This window comes from Bison bison, unplaced genomic scaffold (genome assembly GCF_000754665.1).
Source record: "Bison bison bison isolate TAMUID 2011002044 unplaced genomic scaffold, Bison_UMD1.0 scf7180017864533, whole genome shotgun sequence".
Lineage (NCBI taxonomy): Eukaryota > Metazoa > Chordata > Mammalia > Artiodactyla > Bovidae > Bison > Bison bison.
The window spans coordinates 5623620-5643971 of record NW_011495082.1 but is presented as its reverse complement, the minus strand read 5'-3'; positions in this window follow the sequence as shown (position 1 = coordinate 5643971).

Here is a 20352-nt window from a genome sequence, read left to right as displayed (position 1 = left end):
ATTTCTTCCACGCTGTCCATTTTATTGGCATATAATTGTTGATAGTAGTCTCTTATGATCCTTTGTATTTCTGTGTTGTCTGTTGTGATCTCTCCATTTTCATTTCTAATTTTATTGATTTGATTTTTCTCCCTTTGTTTCTTGATGAGTCTGGCTAGTGGTTTGTCAATTTTATTTATCCTTTCAAAGAACCAGCTTTTTGCTTTGTTGATTTTTGCTATGGTCTCTTTTGTTTCTTTTTCATTTATTTCTGCCCTAATTTTTAAGATTTCTTTCCTTCTACTAACCCTGGGGTTCTTCATTTCTTCCTTTTCTAGTTGCTTTAGGTGTTGAGTTAGGTTATTTGTTTGACTTTTTTCTTGTTTCTTGAGGTATGTGAAGGCCTCATTTTAATACAAACATCTCTTTTACAAAGCTGACTTTCAAATACAGTTACATTCTGAGGAACTGGGGTATGAGATTTCAAAATAAAAATGGGGGGGTAGGGGCCAGGGAGACACAATTCAGACCACAATAGCAGGTTAGGGGGCAGGGCTGCCAAATATAGTTGTGCCTGTGACACATTACACAACTCCAACATGTGTCATCTGCATCACAGTGATCATAAATGTGTGTCACTTTTAATGCAAACATTTCCTGAGGGAAACTTTTTAACTGAAACCTTCCAGGAGGAGCATTTACCTATTTCTGACTTTCACAAAGGACCTTGGGGCTGGCCTTGTTGCTCTGTGGTAGGAAACCCTCCCACGTGGAGGGTGACATCCTAGAGCAAATTCTGGCCTCTGTTTGCCCCTCCTTTCACCAGCCTCCCTTCAAGAGTGCTTTATTTTGAATGATTAATTTAGACGGAGCTCCATGAAGGTCATGTAACAGAGGCAGTGTGGCAGAGGGCTAAACACCCAGCTTCTAGAAGATGACCTGGGCTTATACCTCAGTCCTACCACTGCGTGGCTATGGGCCTTATTTAACATGTGTCTGCTTAGAACTCCTCATCCCTAAAATAAAAATGACAAGCATATCTACTTTTTAGGGTCATTGTACGACTTCAATAAGATTATAGCTGTTGATAAAGTGCTTGTATAAGCAAACCTACAACAAAAGGCTGCTGTCATTCCTTCCGCACAGTTTGGGGGTTACCCTTCCAACTCCCCTCACACAAGCTGAGGAGGAACAGACGAGGGCTAAGCTGACAGAGATTTGAATGTAGTTACAAGCGGGCTCCAACTGCACGACACTACGCGTCAATGCCAAGCAGAGCTCGTGGCATGAAGAAAATATTCTAGACTTTTCAAACGAATAGCTTCATAAAGGAATCGAGGTCAGGCTGCAGAAATCCAGTCTACATTGGAGAGTGGGGCTTTCAGCTCATTAGTTTGTATATCCTCTGTGAAAGTGAAGGCGAAAGTCGCTCAGTCGTGTCCGACTCTGCGATCCCATGGGCTATATATACAGTTCATGGAATTCTCCAGGCCAGAATACTGGAGAGGGTAGCCTTTCACATCTCCAGGTATATCCTCTGATATCCTCTAAATAGCTGAGTATGATATCTTGTTTCTTGTAGGCACTAAAACATTGATTGATCTGCTCTAAGGTTAAATAAACATGAACTACCTTACTGTACTTTTCACCTTTGTTCATTCTCTGGGTAATTTTCCTGGAGAGATGAAGGGCTCCTTGACTGTGGAGATGGAAGATGGGGATGGTTGCACAGCAACGTGAATGCACTTGCTGCTCCTGAACTAACCGAACTGTACCTTTAAAAAAGATTCAAATTGTAAACTTCTTATTATGTTGGATTTTTGCCACAGTTTTTAAAAATGTCCCCTACGGACCTACGGTAAGAACGAAAGGAAGTTGTGCTACTGAAACACAAGGTTGTCTTGAGAATGGAGTGAGATACCAGCGTGCCTGGCACATGGCAGAGGCTTGATAAAGTCAGTTCCCCTTTCCAATAGTTCTAGATTACAGCTGCCCCTGACCGTGACAAGTCCCCCAGAATGCCTGCAGTTCCTACCACCAGATTAAAAGGTTCCTCTAGGGAGAAAAAGGTCTCTAACTCTTGCAGCGGTTCACGTCCTGATACTGCAGATGGTGGAGATATAGCCCCTCTGGAAGAAACCCTACAGCTTGGTCTCTATTAAAATCAACTCTAATCATAAATTACAAAGTACCAAAGGAAATGCTTGAGACTATTAAAAGAAGACATGCCATGTACTATCCATTTTGGATAGGCATCTGTAACACTTGTTTCAAAATAACATAGATTTCTTTTTTCAATTATAGCTCTAGTGAATTTATGTGCCTCATTATAAAGTAATTCTGTAGGAGTTGAGGGATTAGAAAGTAGAGTCATTAACTTTCTTCACAGAAAAACACACAATAGCCCACAAAGAATGAAAGGTGTAAATAAGAATCTCATATTTAACAGAGGCCCAGTATTTTATTTTAAAAGATATATTTCTAGTCACCTACTAATCAGTCTCCTTGAATTTGACAATTGTTTTTTAAAATCCACGTATTCTTGACTGTCTGAGCTTAAATAAACCATGACATGATCCTGAGAACTTGGCAAGAGCATCAATGATTTTACATCTGGCATCGCACACCAGCTGCATGTTGAGGGAATGAAAGCTTTTCTATTTCTTTACCTTGCTTCATTAGTGAATATGTGGTGATGCATGCATTATCACGTGTGTGCAGGCTCAGCTCCCCATATGGAGAGGCACTCAGCAATGTCACAAAACCCATGCATCATTTGCTAAGATGCTGAACTTTCACAAATAATAAGATGATTTTCTGGAAATATTTTCACCTATAAGTGGACACATATTTCTCACCAATATAACTATATGCTTAAGATACATTGGTAGAACCTGTTGCAAAAGTCTAATGGAGAAATAACTTTAGCTGTCACAGTTGAACATATGTACAGTATGGTACCCATCTTCAAGTCATCATACAGCAAAAAAAAAAAAAAAAACAATAAATTCCTTGCCAAATCTATGTCCAACACATTTTCTACTTAGTTCTTGACAACTATAGTACTTATGGGAAAATATCTGCACTGTGAGCTGTATGGTTAGCTAATTAAAGAAATCTTTACAATGTCCTCAGTCTCTATTTATTTGCCTTATATTTGCATATTTTAAATTGAACAAACATGTCTTTTTATTAGTTTTATGCTGTGTAACAAGTTACTCGCAAAGTGTAATGGTTCAAAACACAATAATATGAATAATTTCCTATCTCAAGGTTCCAGTGGGTCAGGAAATCAGAAGTGGCTTGGCTGGGTAGTTATGGACCAGGGTCTCTCATGAGGTTGAAGCTTAGGTGCCAGTGCTGTAGACATCTTATGATTTGACTGTGGCTGGAGAATCTGCTTCCAAGATGGTTAACATGTGACTAGCAAGTTCGCGCTGACCCTTTGGCAAGACATACCAGTCCCTTTGATGTGAAACTCTAGAAAGCTCTTTGAATGTCCTCATGACATGAGAGTTGGAAACCCCAATGTCTGATCCAAGAGCACAAGGCTGAAGAGGCACTGTCTTCTAAACCCACCCTTGGGAGTCACAGAGCATCACTTCTACCCTGTTCTAACAGTCACACAAACCAAACCTGGTATAATATGAGAGGGGATTACACAAGGGTTTCAATACCATAGGTGGGGATCTTTGAGGGCCATCTTAAAGGATGGATACCACACTCAAATTTTATTTTCAAATTTTTAGGTTTCCATGGTACATGCACTTTCATTTGGCTGAGATCTGATTTTGCACATGTTCATTTTTCTGTCTTGGCTAAGCATTAAAATAGCAGCATAGAAGTAAAAATAGAGGTTCTCAATCATAATAATTTAATCAATCTAAAAATTACAAGCATATCCACATTTAACTGATGGGCAAAAAAATGTATCAGATCTAACAGCAAAGCTATTTGTCATCCACAGAAAGCACTTACCTAATAATGAAAACAAAAATCACTTTGAGTCACTGGTTAAAATTACAGGGAAGGAAACTAATTATTTTGAGATATTTTGCTGTTTCATCCTATTCAATATTCTGAGGTAATATCAATCATTAACCTCAAAGTATTTTCAAATTAAAAAAAAAAAAGCTTCTGTTCTATGTTATCTTCTGAAAGCTTTCAATAAATGACACATTAAGGGGAGAGAATGATCTTTATGGGTTTTTTAATCAATAGATTGGAAATATTCATGCAGAACTCATTACTAAGCTGTTTACAAAATCTCTACCTTGGTACCCAGCCTCATTTGTTCAACAAATATGTCTGAGCACCTGTTGCTTTGAGATACTCTGATGCTGCTGCTGCTAAGTCGTGTCCGACTCTGTGCAACCCCATAGACGGCAGCCCACCAGGCTCCCCCGTCCCTGGGATTCTTCAGGCAAGAACACTGGAGTGGGTTGCCATTTCCTTCTCCAACGCAGGAAAGTGAAAAGTGAAAGTGAAGTCGCTCAGTCGTGTCCAACTCTTTGCGACCACATGGACTGCAGCCTACCAGGCTCCTCCGTCCATGGGAAATTCTGACTTTCCCTTTGAGTAGATAGACAAGCTAGAAGGATCCATAGTTGCTGAAATGCAGAACCTCATGTTGCCCTAAAGGTACTTATATCTGGTTAGGTTGATAAGGCAGGTTAACACATACTTTAATACTAAACATTCTGCAGTAAGTTTCATAAGATAAAGGAGAAGTGCACTGTGAGTTAGAAGAGAGAAGTCAGTTCTGCTTGGCAAACCCACCAAAGCCTTAGGGAATATCGGCATGTGAGCTGATTTTTTAAGGATGAGTAGATTTTAACAGTGGGAGATTATAGGATAATGATTGTAATGAAAGGAGAACAAAATGAAAATGTAAATATAAGGAAATCATAAAGCTGCTAACACACATTAAGCCTTGACAATGTCGGAGCATTTTTCATCACCTCCATATTTCAAGGTAAGAGACCAGGTAGACTCTGCTCCTTCAGTGATTAGACCCTTCTCCCCTTCCACCTCTCATCCAGTGAAAACTTGTCATTACCTTCCACCAGCTCTTGGCTTTGAATTTACTGCGGCTGGTTTCCCTACCAATCCGTCAGTACTATAATTTACACAGTTACTCTCACCGAGTTCTTTTTTTGCTTTCTTCCCTGTTGTAATTAATCAGTGAGGGTTTCTGTGTAGGATTTACATTTTAAATTCTTCTGACACAGCTACTGGGTCAGCTTGTATTTTTCAACATGGCCACAAAACCAGCCTGAGCTGAAGTCCCAGGCCCGGCCACCATCTGACGGCCCCTGCAGGCCTGAACTCAAGTGAGAAATGCCTAACTGAGCCCAGGCCACCCCATCACCACAGGAGGTAATCAGGAACAGATTGTTGTAGTTTTAAGCCATTATGCCTTAGAGTGACTTGTTTCCTAACAGTCAATAATTAAGAAGAATTCTGGCTCCTGTAACTGGGATGCTGTCGTAACAAAATCCAAGACACGCAGTATTGTGTGTGGGACCAGGCTGAGAGCAGAAAATGGAAGAACACTGAGGAGGCTGTTAGTGGAAAACTAAAGAACCTCAATGAAAGTATCCGTGGAACCCGAGGGCCTCAAGAAGGCTGCCAGCGAGGGTTGGCAAAGGAAGGTCAGTCCCACCGGAAGCAAGAGGAAAGGGTGCAATTGTCATGAAGAATCGCAAAGTTCAGCAATGCTGTCGCCTGCGGTAAGGTGCAAAATGTGAAGTGTACCTCACAAACTCGAAGATCTAGCTAAGGAGCTTTTCAGGCAGGATACTGAAATTGCCACCTGGCTTCTTCTCCTGCCAGTGATAAAATGCGAAAGGAAAGAGCTAAAGAATGAACTGTTAATACAGAGGCGCCAAGACTCGCTGGGTTTGAAAATAAAACGATTTCTTATTCCCAGCCTCTCTAGACAGCAAATGATTCTAAAATTAAAAGTAGCTTCTGGGCAGAGATGAAATCCAGTGCACTATCAAGAAAGTGTGGTCTAAAAATGAAAGTGAGGGCACGACTAAAATTCTTTGTTAAGATTTTAGGAAGATCTAAAAGAGTACCTCACAGACCCTTTCAATCAGCCCCAAAGCTTTTCAAGGCTCTTGAGAACATGCCTTGCAGACCCTCTTAGTTGAATAATTGGGCCTCTCATAATCTTAAAGATGTCATCACACACCAGTGTCATATGCACTCTGGTAAAGAAGAATTTAGTTTGAAAAAAATAGGATTATAAAGTGATACATTTAAAGACACACAAACTCACAGTGCTTTTAAGAGAATTATTCCGGTGGAACCATGGTCATCTTAGAACAAAAGGGACAGATAAATACTAAATAAAAAGAGGACTTTGAATTTCTATTTTATAGGCAGGAAGCAAGCTGAGAAGGCTTCTCAATTGCAAACTCAAGCTTTCCTATTGGAAAAAAAAATTTTTTTTAAGGATGACTCAGGGCACAACCAAGAGCCCAGAAAGTACATGGAGCCAAGAGCCAAGCAGGTGCTTTGACATAGGAAACAGGCTGAAAACCAGTGGCTCTTGTTTTATCCTTGGGGCAATATCCCACAGCTGTATGTTGGGGTGTGAGAGGAAGACAGTCTGTCCCTTTAGTTATAGGTCTTCAAACTGAGAGGAAGGTAACTAGGGAGATGTACCCGAGGAAATATTCAAGAAGCTTGACCTGCACCTGACTTCCATGACAAGATCCCAGACTTTGAGCAAATGCCATCATAGAATAAGACTGGGAGGAAGGGGGTGGAATAAGTGTATTTTGCACAAGGGAGGGATTTAAAATGTTATGGCCAAAGAGTTGACTGCAACTGACACTACTCTCCAACCTAACCACAGTGAGACCTCCCACCACCGATGTTCTTGCAATGTGACCTGGTAAGCTGCCTCCTCCCACCAAGGGGGTACATGTCCCCTCCTCCTTAAATGTGGGCAAGTCAAGGATCATGACAGAAGTGATTCAGTCTCAGAACACAGGCTATAAAAGGGGAAACTGTTTCCACCTGGGCCCCTTGGGACACTCCCTCTTGGAATAAGTGATTCCATCAGGAGGAAGAGGAAAGATCTCACTGAGAACCTCATAACAGTGTTCTAGCCAACAGCCCTGGGTGAGGTCACAGGCAAGAGGCAGCATCAACCTCCAGACACATGAGGGAGTGAGCTTAGAGATAATCTAGGCACAGCCTTTATCTGACTGCTCACTACTTGATGGACATCCCAAGGAAGAACCACCAAGCTGAGCCCAATTACCCCCAGAATCATAAGAGGAACAAAAATTAAATTATTCCTGTTGTTTGAAACCACTACATTTTGGAACAATTTATTACAAAGCAATAGATAATTAGAACAGTTCAGTTCAGCTCAGTTGCTCAGTTGTGTCCGACTCTTTATGACCCCACGGACTGCAGCATGCCAGGCTTCCGTGTCCATCACCAACTCCCGGAGTTTACTCAAACTCATGTCCATTGCAGCTACTTATTAAAGTCACTTTTTAATACAAGAAGGATTAACATTAGAAACTAGTCTTTTTTCCTAAAAGCATGTTTTAAGGTAATTTACATAAAAGTTTGTTTTTAATGTGATACCTTTATCATATAAAATAAAATTTTATGAAGTCTGTTGTACTAATTGTACTATCCTTCAGCGCAGCTGAGATCCCTGATTTAGAGAATGCCGAGTGGCTGACCACCATGTTAAGACAGTCTGTCATTAGAATGAATGCCATGAGTTAGGGATAAGTTAAGTTGCGTAACAAAGAGGCTCCAAAACACAGAGAAACAAAGAGGATTATTTTTCTCTCATGTAACAGTTGAGAAATAAACACTGCAGGGCTGGCGAAGTGGCTCTGCTATACAAGTTTGGCCAGGCAAGCGGTCGTTTCAAGCTCATCCTCTGTCACCTCCTAAAGTTATCTTCATCTGCACGGTCAACGTGACTCACCAGCACCATATTCACACTATCTCTTGTAGAAAGGGGGAAAGAGCAAAGTGGATGGCAAGAAATTTCCTTATTAAGATAGATTCAAAACTTCTACCCATTAATTCTTCTATCTTCCCATTGGTCAAAACTTAGAGCAACCCCTAGCTACAAGGAAGGCTAGGAAATGTAGACGCTAGCTGAACAGGTATATACTCAGTTTTGACACACAGACTCTAAGATGGCCCTGTGATCCCTTTTACCAGGTAATTCACATGCTTGTATTAAGCCCTCTGCTTGAGGGTGAGCAGGACCCATGACTTGTTTCTAGCTAATAATACAATATGGTAACGGTAATGATTATACATATATGATTACATTACTTAAGATGATAATGTCCATCATGCTATGAGACTCTCCCTTGCTGGCTTTGAAGAAGCAAGCCTCCATGCTGTGTGCATGCTACTGTAGAGACGGCCACACAGCAAGGAAGAGAGAGCAGTCTCTGTCCAACAGCCAGCAAGGAAATGAATACCGCCAATGCCACGAAATCTGATGGGTCAGAACACTGAGAATGGGTCCACCCTTCAGCAAGAGAGCAACAACAACACTGACACCAGAAGGCAAACCTGAAGCAGCCAGTGAAAGAACAGTCATACAGAACCAGTCACTCAATCTGCCTGCCCCGCTCCAGTCTCGGAGACAAAATTACGATTAGCAATCAGCATACAATCAATGTCAAGAAGTGATAACACAATTCAGATCCTGAACAGCGCCAGAGGAACTGAGTGTGCATCACCGTTGGAACAGACCTTCAGATCTGACTCCCCAGAAACAAGGACTGGATTAGCAATGTTAATGTTTTCCCAGCAACTCTTTTCTGTTTCCTGGGTAAGTGGACCATCCCTTCTGATAGATGCATTCTTTTCTGGATATTCTTGCCATCCAAATTTGCAGGGAAGGTCTCTATGCATAATCACACAGATTGTATGGGTTACACAGGGTACAATGATCACATATAACCTGACATCATCAACACTCATGTGGATTTCATATATTTGTATATTTATTATAACATTGTAGTAAATCACATAAAATTCTGCAAGGACTACTGGTATTCCTTGGTTTGTATTTCTGCTTCCACGGTCACATGACATTCTCCTGTGCCTGTGTCTGTGCCCTACGTTCCCGCTTCTTATAAGGATACCAGTCATTTGATAAGGGCCTATCCTCAACCAGGCTCCCCTCGTGGCTCAGCTGGTAAAGAACCCACCTCCAATGTGGGACACCCGGGTTTGATCCCTGGGTTGGGAAGATCCCCTGGAGACAAGGACAGCTATCCACCACAGTATCCTGGCCTGGAGAATTCCACGGACTACATAGTCCATGGGATCGCAAAGAGTTAGACATGACTGAGCGACTTTCACTTCACTACCCTAAACCAGAATTACCTCATCTTAATTCATATTTCACCTGCAGAGACTCTACTTCCAAATAAGGTCACATTAACAGATACCAGGGGTAAGGATTTAAACATCTTTGTACGGACACAGTTCAACCCATAACAATATCAAATCTTAATTTTTCTCCATGAACAATATAATCTAGTTTACCTGAGGAGAGTATATTCCTGTGATCACTGTGACTTTCACTCAATGCTCAGCAAAATAATGCTCCTGACTGATAGTACTAAAAAATGTACCCACTTCAGAGGTCTTGAATTATTTTTTGTCTAGCTATGGTTTTTCCAGTAGTCATGTATGGATGTGAGAGTTGAACTATAAAGAAACCTGAACACCGAAGAATTGATTTTGAACTGTGGTCCTGGAGAAGACTCTTGAGAGTCCCTTGAACAGCAAGGAGATCCAACCTGTCAATCCTAAAGGAAATCAGTCCTGAATATTCACTGGAAGGACTGATGCTGAAGCTGAAGCTCCAATACTTTGGCCACCTGATGCGAAGGGCTGACTCATTTGAAAAGACCCTGATGCTGGGAAAGATTGAAGGCGGGAGGAGAAGGGGACGACAGAGGATGAGATGGTTGGATGGCATCACCAACTCGATGGATATGAGTTTGAGCAAGTTCTGGGAGTTGGTGATGGACAGGGAGGCCTGGTGTGCTGCAGTCCATGGGGTCACAAAGAGCTGGAGACGACTGAGCGACTGAACTGAACTGAGTTCTCTGAAGCTTCTAAGTCTGCAACCCCTTGGCTAGAGGCCATTTTTTGTATGCCTGGAACCACTCACATTTTAAAGTGGCTATGTATGTATCTGTATGTCCTCTTTTGTGTTGTTCTTTAAATTTAACATTCAATGACTTCCTTGGTGGAGCAGTGGATAAGAATCCACCTGACAATGCAGGCGACAAGGGTTCAATCCCTGATCTGGGAAGATTGCACATAATATGGAGTAACTAAGCCCGTGCAACAAGACTGAAGCCCATGCACTCAGAGCCTGTGCTCCGCAACAAGAGAAGCCTGCTCAATGCAGTGAAGCATAGCCCCTGCTCGCCCCAAGTAGAGAAAGCCTGATAAAGCAACAACAACAACAAAAAAAAAACCCCAGCATAGGAACTCCCTGGTGGCGCAGTGGTGAAGAATCTGCCTGCCACTGCAGGGGACATGAGTTTGACATTTGCAACTAAGCCTGTGCACATGAGAAGCCCAAGCACCAAACCACTTGTCACAACTAGAGAAAACCTATGCAAAGCGACAAAGAGCCAGTGCAGCCAAAAATAAATTGAAATAAATTTAAAAACCAGTGCAGCCAAAAATTTTAATTTTTAAAAAATTTAACTAAGAATAAATTTTATTTCAAACTTCTTAAAGGAATTTCCTGCATAATAACTTCCACGTACAGTAAGTCTTCTACATACAAACTTTCAAGTTTCGAACTTTCAAAGATGCAAACGTGTGTTCACCTGCCCAATCACATAAGCTAGTTCATGTGTCTGGCGTGCATTGTCACAAGCGTGCATCCTCTACACGTGGTTGTGCCTTTGTATATGCTACTGTAGAGTACTAGAGAGAGGACAGTCGGACAGTATCTTTAGTTCAAGCCCGGGATGTCTGGAAGCAAGTGTAAAAGTTGCAGTCATGTAGCTAGTACTACTGTATTTTCAAGGTACTGCACTGTAAACTTAAAAATTTTTTATGTTTTATGTTTGTTTATTTTTCCATATTATTGATGTGAAGAGTATTATAAACCTACTACAGTACAGTACCATATATCTGATTATGTGAGTTGGGTACTTAGAATAACTTAGTTGTACTTAGGAACCAATTGGACCTACTTCCGCATTCTCAGAATGGAACTCATTTGTATGTAGGGGACTTACTGTTCTGACAAGGGCTCTGTGTTGACTTTAGACTAAGGTATAATGGTTCAGTGGGTGGAAGTTACCAGAGATGCAGATTTTACTACATTATGGAACAAATTTCCAACCATTAAAGTAATTTGGACATGGAATGGAGACTGCTCTAAAGTAGCATGTAGGTGTTTACCCAGAGGATCAATAGTGCTATATCAAAGCCATGCACTAGAGCAAGCAGTGGCTGGTACACAGTAAATACTCAATAAATAACAGACGAAGTGATGAGAGAGAGAAGATTCTTCTGAGGGGTCTAGTCCGAATCCAAGATTCTGTCATTTTACCAGAGGTCTGTTCAGAAGAGCATCATTTGACATTCTAACACTTGGGACACTTTGTGTTTTTATTAATAATATTATTATTACTAACAATATTAGCTACCAACCACTGAAAACTCATATTTCAAAGGCTTTATGCTAAGTGCCCCATGTGCTGCTGCTAAGTCACTTTAGTCAGGTCCGACTCTGTGTGACCCCATAGACGGCAGCCCACTAGGCTCCCCCATCCCTGGGATTCTCCAGGCAAGAACACTGGAGTGGGTTGCCATTTCCTTCTCCAATGCAGGAAAGTGAAAAGTGAAAGTGAAGTCACTCAGTCGTGTCCGACCTTTAGCATGGACTGCAGCCTACCAGGCTCCTCCGTCCATGGGATTTTCCAGACAAGAGTACTGGAGTGGGGTGCCATTGCCTTCTCCTATGTAGTCTCATGTAAATACTTGCATGAGATAAGTATTATCACTCCACTTTACAGGTGAGGAAACTGAGGTTCTCTCTGTTTATATGGCATATGCAAGATCATGCAGTTAACAGGATACAAAATCAAGATTAAATCTGAATCTGCCTAGCTGTAAATTAAATACTTACCACCCATTATACCACTTCAAAGAACAAAATGGCTGATTATCTTTCAGAGAGAAAGTATCAAATGAATAAAAATTTTCAAGACAGACACATAGATGTCCTCCAAGATATATACTTTCACTTGAATCACACAGGTACCACTGCTTTTCCTTGATAAGACCCCAGGAAGGAAAGAGACCACAGGGCTGGATTAAAGGTAATTTTAACTTTGTTCGGCTCCATCTCTGGGAACACAAACCAAGAGAAAACCCCACTGAGGCTTCCAGCTACCATTTCAAAGGAGGCTGGGGCCTATGAACCAGAATCACTACTAGGAAAATTTATGAACTTTGGAAGTTTCTTAAGTATATTTACTTCGTTAACTTCTTTTTGTCCAAAGTGATTTGTTGAAAACCCATAAAGGGAAGAAGATCTAGGTGCTTATATTCAGGCACAGTAGAGAAAAAAGGAGCTTCTTTTTTTAACAACTAGGCTGAGTAGGGAGAATGAAGACCTTTAGTGACAGTTTGCAGCAGAAGTGCTCAAGACAGAAAAACCTAAGTGAAGTGACCAAGCTCTGTGGTCAAAAAAAGAAAGAGAGGGGGATTGAACTCGGGTGCCTGGGAACTGGTTGGGGTCCATCTCAATAAGCAGCAGGACATTTCACCATCTTCCCTGATGGTGCAGCAGTAAAGAATCTGCCTACCAATGCAGGACACACAGGAGGTGCAGGTTCAATCCCTGGGTTAGGAAGATCCCCTGGAGGAGGAAATGGCAACCCACTTCAGTAATCTTGCATGGGAAATCCCATGGACAGAGGAGCTTGGTGGGTTACAGTTCATGGGGTCACAAAGAGGCAGACACGACTGAGTGACTGAGCCCATGGCACACCAGGGACAGAGGGATGACCAGCCGGAGGACAGGCGCTTGGAGCTGTACTATAGGAGTGCTTCTCAAAATGTGGTTTCCAGGCCAGTGTGTCATTTATACCTGGGAACCTGCTTGATATGTAAACGCTGCAGCCCCTCTGGTGACCTGCTGAATTAAAACCTCTGGGACTGAGGCCCAGCAATCTGTATTTTACTAAGCCTCCAGGTGACTCTGACAAACACACAAGTTTGCAAACCCCTGAACTAGGGAATAGGATTTGGCTCGTGACAGCATTTCACCCCAGGAGGTACTGGTCCCCTGATAAAAGGTGAAAACAAAAACAAGTTGACTAGAAAGTCCCTGTGCTAGGAGAGCTAGAGGAAATGACTCATCTCTTCAATATCTATCAAAATGTCATAAAAGAAGCACGGCAACTAATCCATTAAGTGATCATGAGGCACCACTCTCAGCAGCCTATCTGCTATGTATACTGCTATACAATCCACATTTGTTTGCTGACAGTTTCACTTGTTAACCAAAACCAAGAATACTCACTATAAATGATATAAAAATAGGACTTAAAATTAGTGAAACTTACCGTATCAGTTAGCAATGAATTTGGCTGAAAACAACATATGCCTAAGATAAACACATATTATCCATTCCAGTCAGACACTTTGTAGAAAAATATTAAAATTAAAAAAAATATATATCCTGACTCCAGTTATCAGTGGAATATTAGACACTTATGTTCTAAAATGAAAGGTGCATTATTCAAATGTACTCAAGAACTTGTTTAAAATGAGACAAGTCTGGGACTTCCCTAGTAGTCCAGTGCCTAAGACTGCATGTTCCCAATGCGGGGGGCCTGGGCTCAATCCCTGGTCAGGAAACTAGACCCCATAATGCCACAAATAAGAGTCTACATGCCACAACTAAAAGAACCTGCACGCTGCAGTCAAGATCAAAGATTCCATATGCTGCCAACTAAGACTAGGCACAGCCAACTAAGTAAAAAAAAAATTTTTTTAAGTGACACATCCCACTACCTTTATTGTACTGGTAAATGATGCTGATGAGCTGGGGGAAATGGAAAAAAAAAAAAAAAAAACAGTATACAAGATCATGTCCAAATCCATCTGAAGTCAGGATGCTCTGTTTCCCAGATTTCAAAACATGAATCTTTACATCTCTCCCAACAAACAACCAATGTCCTTATCAAATCATATAAAATCTATTTTCAAACTTTGTCTTTCCTTCAGAGATTGAGTCTAGCAAAAGAGGAAGAAATATTTTAAAACAAACCCTTTTATTGAAGTAAAAGGAACTCGAGGCCTCTCACCACGAGTAGAAGATAATCCCATGAGGTCGATGAAGAAAGCGAGGGAAGCCATAGATACAAACAGGCTCCCGGCGGCAGAACTTTACACTGATGTCAATGATGCTGGAGAGACGCCAGGACGCCTCAGCCAGGGAACGTGATCACACAGGCTTACAAAGGGAAAGGGCGAGGGGAGCAGGCTGGGATCCTCTTAGCCATAGCTAAGGGAGGTGACAGCAGACTTGTCTCATCTGCAAGTGCTTAAGATAGTATTTCTTCATTAACACGATGCTAACCCTGAGAAGATACTGCGATGGTGGGGGTGAGGGTAGGGGTTGGGGGAATACCAGAGGAGCAAATTGTTTCAATTTAGTTCATACAGTTCCTCTTTCCAACCTTGCTGTATTCGGAGACACCTAATTATATCACCATATGCTTTGAAAAGAACATTTTTTCACTGCATCTAAAACAAGCATATGGTGAAATATCTTTTCAGGGTTATCTTTTAAATGAAGTGAAGACAAATTGATGTGGTATATAATACTTCTAATATATAAGGAGCTTGAAGACCTTTGAGATATAACATCAGAATGGATGGATTAATAATTTTCTTGACATATTCTTGCATGTTTGATTAATTGGTGTCTTGAGACTATGTCATTTTATTTCAAGATTTGCATGTGCATGGGTTAATTTAGTAATGGATATCACTTTAATTGGATTTGAAATTGGGGTTTATGTCTCTTAGGATCTTAACTGGTCAGGGTAGTCAAAAGTATTAATTAATACACCTCAGAATATTAACTTATTTTCTGAATGCCTCATGGTCCTCCTCAGTTCATAGATTTCTGAAAGTTTTCCTCTCAGCACGAACTCATGGCCGTACATTTGGGTAATTATAAAAGATCAGTCAAATGTAAAATTATGAAAAAAAGTTTTTTAAAAAATTATCATAAGCCTTCTGTTACTGATTTTTTAAATTAGTTTACTCAAAATGCACTTGTAGTATCTAGGAAAAATTCAACTCTGTGTTTCTTGAATCTACTTTCTCTCAAATACAAATGTATCTGCCAGCACCATCAAATTGAGCCATTTAAACAATGATTGTCATTGATCTGTTTTAGAAATAATGTGTTAAAATACATATCAAATAGGTAGGAGGTCAAAGCCCATGAGAATTCATTGTGATTGTTTCATTCACTATTTTTGCAACCCTGTTCAAGTTAACCTGTCTTTTTGTGTTGGATTAACTTGTCCTTGGAGAAGGCAATGGCACCCCACTCCAGTACTCTTGCCTGGAAAATCCCATGGATGGAGGAGCCTGGTAGGCTGCAGTCTGTGGAGTCGCTGGGAGTCAGACACGACTGAGCGACTTCACTTTCACTTTTCACTTTCATGTATTGGAGAAGGAAATGGCAACCCACTCCAGTGTTCTTGCCTGGAGAATCCCAGGGATGGGGGAGCCTGGTGGCTGCCATCTACAGGGTCGCACAGAGTCGGACACAACTGAAGCGACTTAGCAGCAGCAGCAGCAGCAACTTGTCCTTATTTGTAAAATGAGGCTACATTCTAACATGGCCATGGTTCATTGAAGTCTGGGTCTGTGAAACCTGCAGAGTCAAGAGCCTATGTCTGTTTGCTGACTTTTCCCTGCTCATGGAGAGACCTACCAGTCACTCAAGGACACCAAATACATAGTCTGCAATGAGGTTTGGAGAGACTCTGTAACAATTTCAAGCCTAACAATGAACAGAAGTCAGCCTCACAGTGCTTCTATGCACCATCAATGGGTCCCCATATATACCCAGAAACCTCCTGAGGTAAGACAAGTGGTCCAAGAACACCTTCCAGGAACTATGCAAGAGATCCTGGGCCCACTGCCTTACCATCACTGCCTTTCCCTGTTCCATGAAAAAGTACAGTCTTTTGTGTACACTGCCCTCTGGTTTTCTTGCTTTGCATGGGTGATTAAAGACTCTCCAGTGTTATTTAGAATCAGAGGGAGACAAAGCCTCATAGGTATTTGATGTGACCTACAAGGCTCTGCATGACTTGGCCACTCGTCTACCTCTAACTCCCCACTGCCTTGGTGAGTAGTGGAGCTCCCCCAAATCTCCATGCTCCAGTTACAGCAGCCACCTTGCCCCAGGGCCCTGGCACCTGCAGCTCCCTCTGGAAGATTCTAGTCACATACTCCATGGGCCCCCACACATAGTCTTGATGCAATCTCTGTTAAAGTATCACTTTCTCAGGGAAACTTTTCATAACTCCCCAGTCTAGGTCAAGTTTGTTTGTGAGCAACTCTAAAGGATTATGATCCTTTCTGTCACTTATCTACATTTGCAATTATGCGTTCATGATGGAATATGGATATATCTCAGGCAATCTGCAAGAGGATACTCTAATAATGTCTGTGTCCACAGCTCAAATGATAACTTCCATAAGGGTATGTACTTTGAGCCTTTTGCTCACCAGTTCTATCATTCAAATTCAATGGGTGGAAGCAACCAGTTATGACTGATTTACAGCATAAGAGACAAAAAGGTTAAAAATCTACGGGTTAAAAATCTATGTCAGTCACAAGCTGCCCAGATTTGGATGCTGACTCTGCCACTTATTACCTCTGTGGTCTTGGACAGGTTTCTTAATCTCTGTGTGCCTCAGCTTCTTCACATGTAAAATGGGGATTACAAGAAGATCTATGGATTACCACTGTGGTGAGGATTAAATGCACTTTTTCATCTAAAGCATTTAGTAAGAACAAAACAAAGCAAATGTTAAGCATCCAGTAAATTTTGACTATTATTATTTAAAGCAGAAAATAAATTTACTAATATTAATTTCAAAGGTTATTTTTCAGCATAAAAAACAGACAAGTCAATTAACAAATAATCAGAAGATCTAAATATACATTTCTCCAAAGAAGACACACAGATAGCCAAAAATCACACATGAAAAGTTCAACATTACTAACCACTAGAGAAATGCAAATCAAAACTACAATGAGGCATCACCTCACACCAGTCACAATGGTCACCATCAAAAAATCTACAAACAGTAAATGCCGGAGAGGGTGTGGAGAAGTGTGAACCCTTTTAAACTGTTGGTGGGAATGTAAATTGGTACAGCCACTATGGAGAATAGTATGGAGGTTCCTTAAAATATTAAAAACAGAACTACCATCTCATCCAGCAATCACACTTCTGGACATATATCCAGAGAAAATTATAATTCAAAAAGGTATATGCACCCCAATGTTCATTGCAGCACTGTTTACAATAGCCAAGACATGGGAGCAACCTAAATGTCCATCAACAGGGGAATAGACAGAAGAACGAATCACTGAGCTGGAAGATAAAATGGTGGAAATAACTTCTGAATAGCAGAATAAAGTAAAAAAGAATGAAAAGAACTGAGGATAGTCTCAGAGACCTCTGGGACAATATCAAATGCACCAACATTTGAATTATAGGGGTCCCAGAAGAAGAAGAGAAAAAGAAAGGGTATGAGAAAATTTTTGAAGAGATTATAGTTGAAAATTTCCCCAACATGGAAAAGGAAATAGTCAATCAAGTCCAAGAGGCACAAAGAGTCGCATACAGGATAAACAAAAGGAGAAACACACCAAGACTAATCAAACTAACAAAGACTAAACACAAAGAAAGACTATTACAAGCAGCAAGGAAGAAGCAACAAGTAACATACAGGGGAAGCACCATATGCTTAGCAGCTGATATTTAAGAAAAAACTCTTCAGGCCAGAAGAGAAAGGCAGGATATATTTAAAACATTGAAAAGGAAAAAGCTACAACCAAGATTACTGTACCGGCAAGGATCTCATTCAAAATTGATGGAGAAATAACAAGTTTTCAGACAAGCAAAAGTTAAGAGACCTCAGTACCACCAAACTAGCTTTACAACAAATGTTAAGGGGACTTATGTAGTCTAGAAATACAAGAGAAGAAAAAAGATCTACAAACAATCCCAAACAATTAAGAAAATGGCAATAGGAACATATATATCAATAATTACTTTAAATGTAAATGGATTAAATGCTCCAACCAAAAGACACAGACTGGCTGAATGGATACGAAAACTAGACCCATATGTATGCTGTCTACAAGAAACCCACTTCGGACCTAAAGACACATATAGACTGAAAGTGAGAGGATGGAAAAATATATTCCGTGCAAATGGGAAGCAAAAGAACGCTGGAATAACAATCCTTCTAACAGACAAAAAAGACCTAAAATAAAAAAGATTACAAGAGACAAGGAAGGACACTACATAATGATCAAGGGATCAATCCAAGAGGAAGACATAACAATTGTAAGTATCTATGCACCCAACATAGGAGCACCTCAATACATAAGACAAACACTAATAGACATAAAAGGAGAAATTGACAGTAATACAATAATAGTAGGAGACTTTAACACTCCACTCACACCAATGGACAGATCATCAAAATAGAAAATTAATAAGGAAACACAAGTATTAAATGATACATCAGATGAGGTTGATCTCATTGATATCTTCAGGACATTCCATCCAAATGCAGAAGAATACACCTTCTTCTCAAGTGCACATGGAACATTCTCCAGGATAGACCACATCTTGGGTCACAGATCAAACCTCAGTAAATTTAAGAAAATTGAAATCATTTCAAGCATATTCTCCAACGACACTATGAGACTAGACATCAATAACAAGAAAAAAACTGTAAGAAACACAAACACATGGATATTAAACAACACGTTTATAAATAACCAGCAGGTTACTGAAGAAATCAAAAGGGAAATCAAAAAAAGTTCTAGAAACAAATAACAATGAAAACAAAACTCAAAACCTATGGGATGCAGCAAAAGCAGTTCTAAAAGGGAAGTTTATAGCAACACAATCCTACCTCAAGAAACAAGAAAAACATCAAATAGACAACCTAACTTTATATCTAAAGCAACTGGAAAAAGAAAAACGAAAAAAACCCAAAATCAGTAGAAGGAAAGAAATCATAAAGATCCAAGCAGAAATAAATGAAAAAGAAATGAAAGAAACAATAGTAAAGATCAATAAAACTAAAAGCTGGTTCTTTGAGAAGATAAACAAAATTGACAAACCTTTAGCCAGACTCATCAAGAAAAAAAGAGAGAAGAATCAAATCAACAAAATTAGAAGTGAAAAAGCAGAGGTTACAACAGACAATGCAGAAATACAAAGGATTATAAGAGATTACTATGAACAACTATATGGCAATAAAACAGATAACCTAGAAGAAATGGACAGATTCTTAGAAAAGTTCAATCCAAAACTGAACCAGGAAGAAATAAAATTATGAACAACCCAATTACAAGCACTGAAATTGAAACTGTGATCAAAAATCTCCCCCAAAGCAAAAGACTAGGACCAGATGGCTTCATAGGTGAATTCTATCAAATATTTAGAGAAGAGCTAATGCCTATCCTTCTAAAACTCTTTCCAAAAATTGCAGAAGAACACTTCCAAACTCATTCTATGCAGTCACCATCACCTTGATGCCAAAACCAGACAAAGACAACACAAAAAAAGAAAACTACAGACCAATATCACTGATGAACATAGATGTAAAAATCCTCAACAAAATTTTAGCAAACAGAATTCAGCAACACATCAAAAAGCTCATACACCATGATCAAGTTGGGTTTATTCCAGGAATGCAAGGATTCTTCAATACACACAAATCAATCAATGTGATACACCATATTAACAAAATGAAAGATAAAAATCATATGATAATCTCAATAGATGCAGAGAAAGGCTTTGACAAAACTCAGCACCCATTTATGATTAAAACTCTTCAAAAAATGGGCATAGAAGGAACCTACCTCAACATGCTGCTGCTGCTGCTGCTAAGTCGCTTCAGTCGTGTCCGACTCTGTGCGACCCCACAGATGGCAGCCCACCAGGTTCCCCCGTCCCTGGGATTCTCCAGGCAAGAACACTGGAGTGGGTTGCCATTTCCTTCTCCAATGCATGAAAGTGGAAAGTGAAAG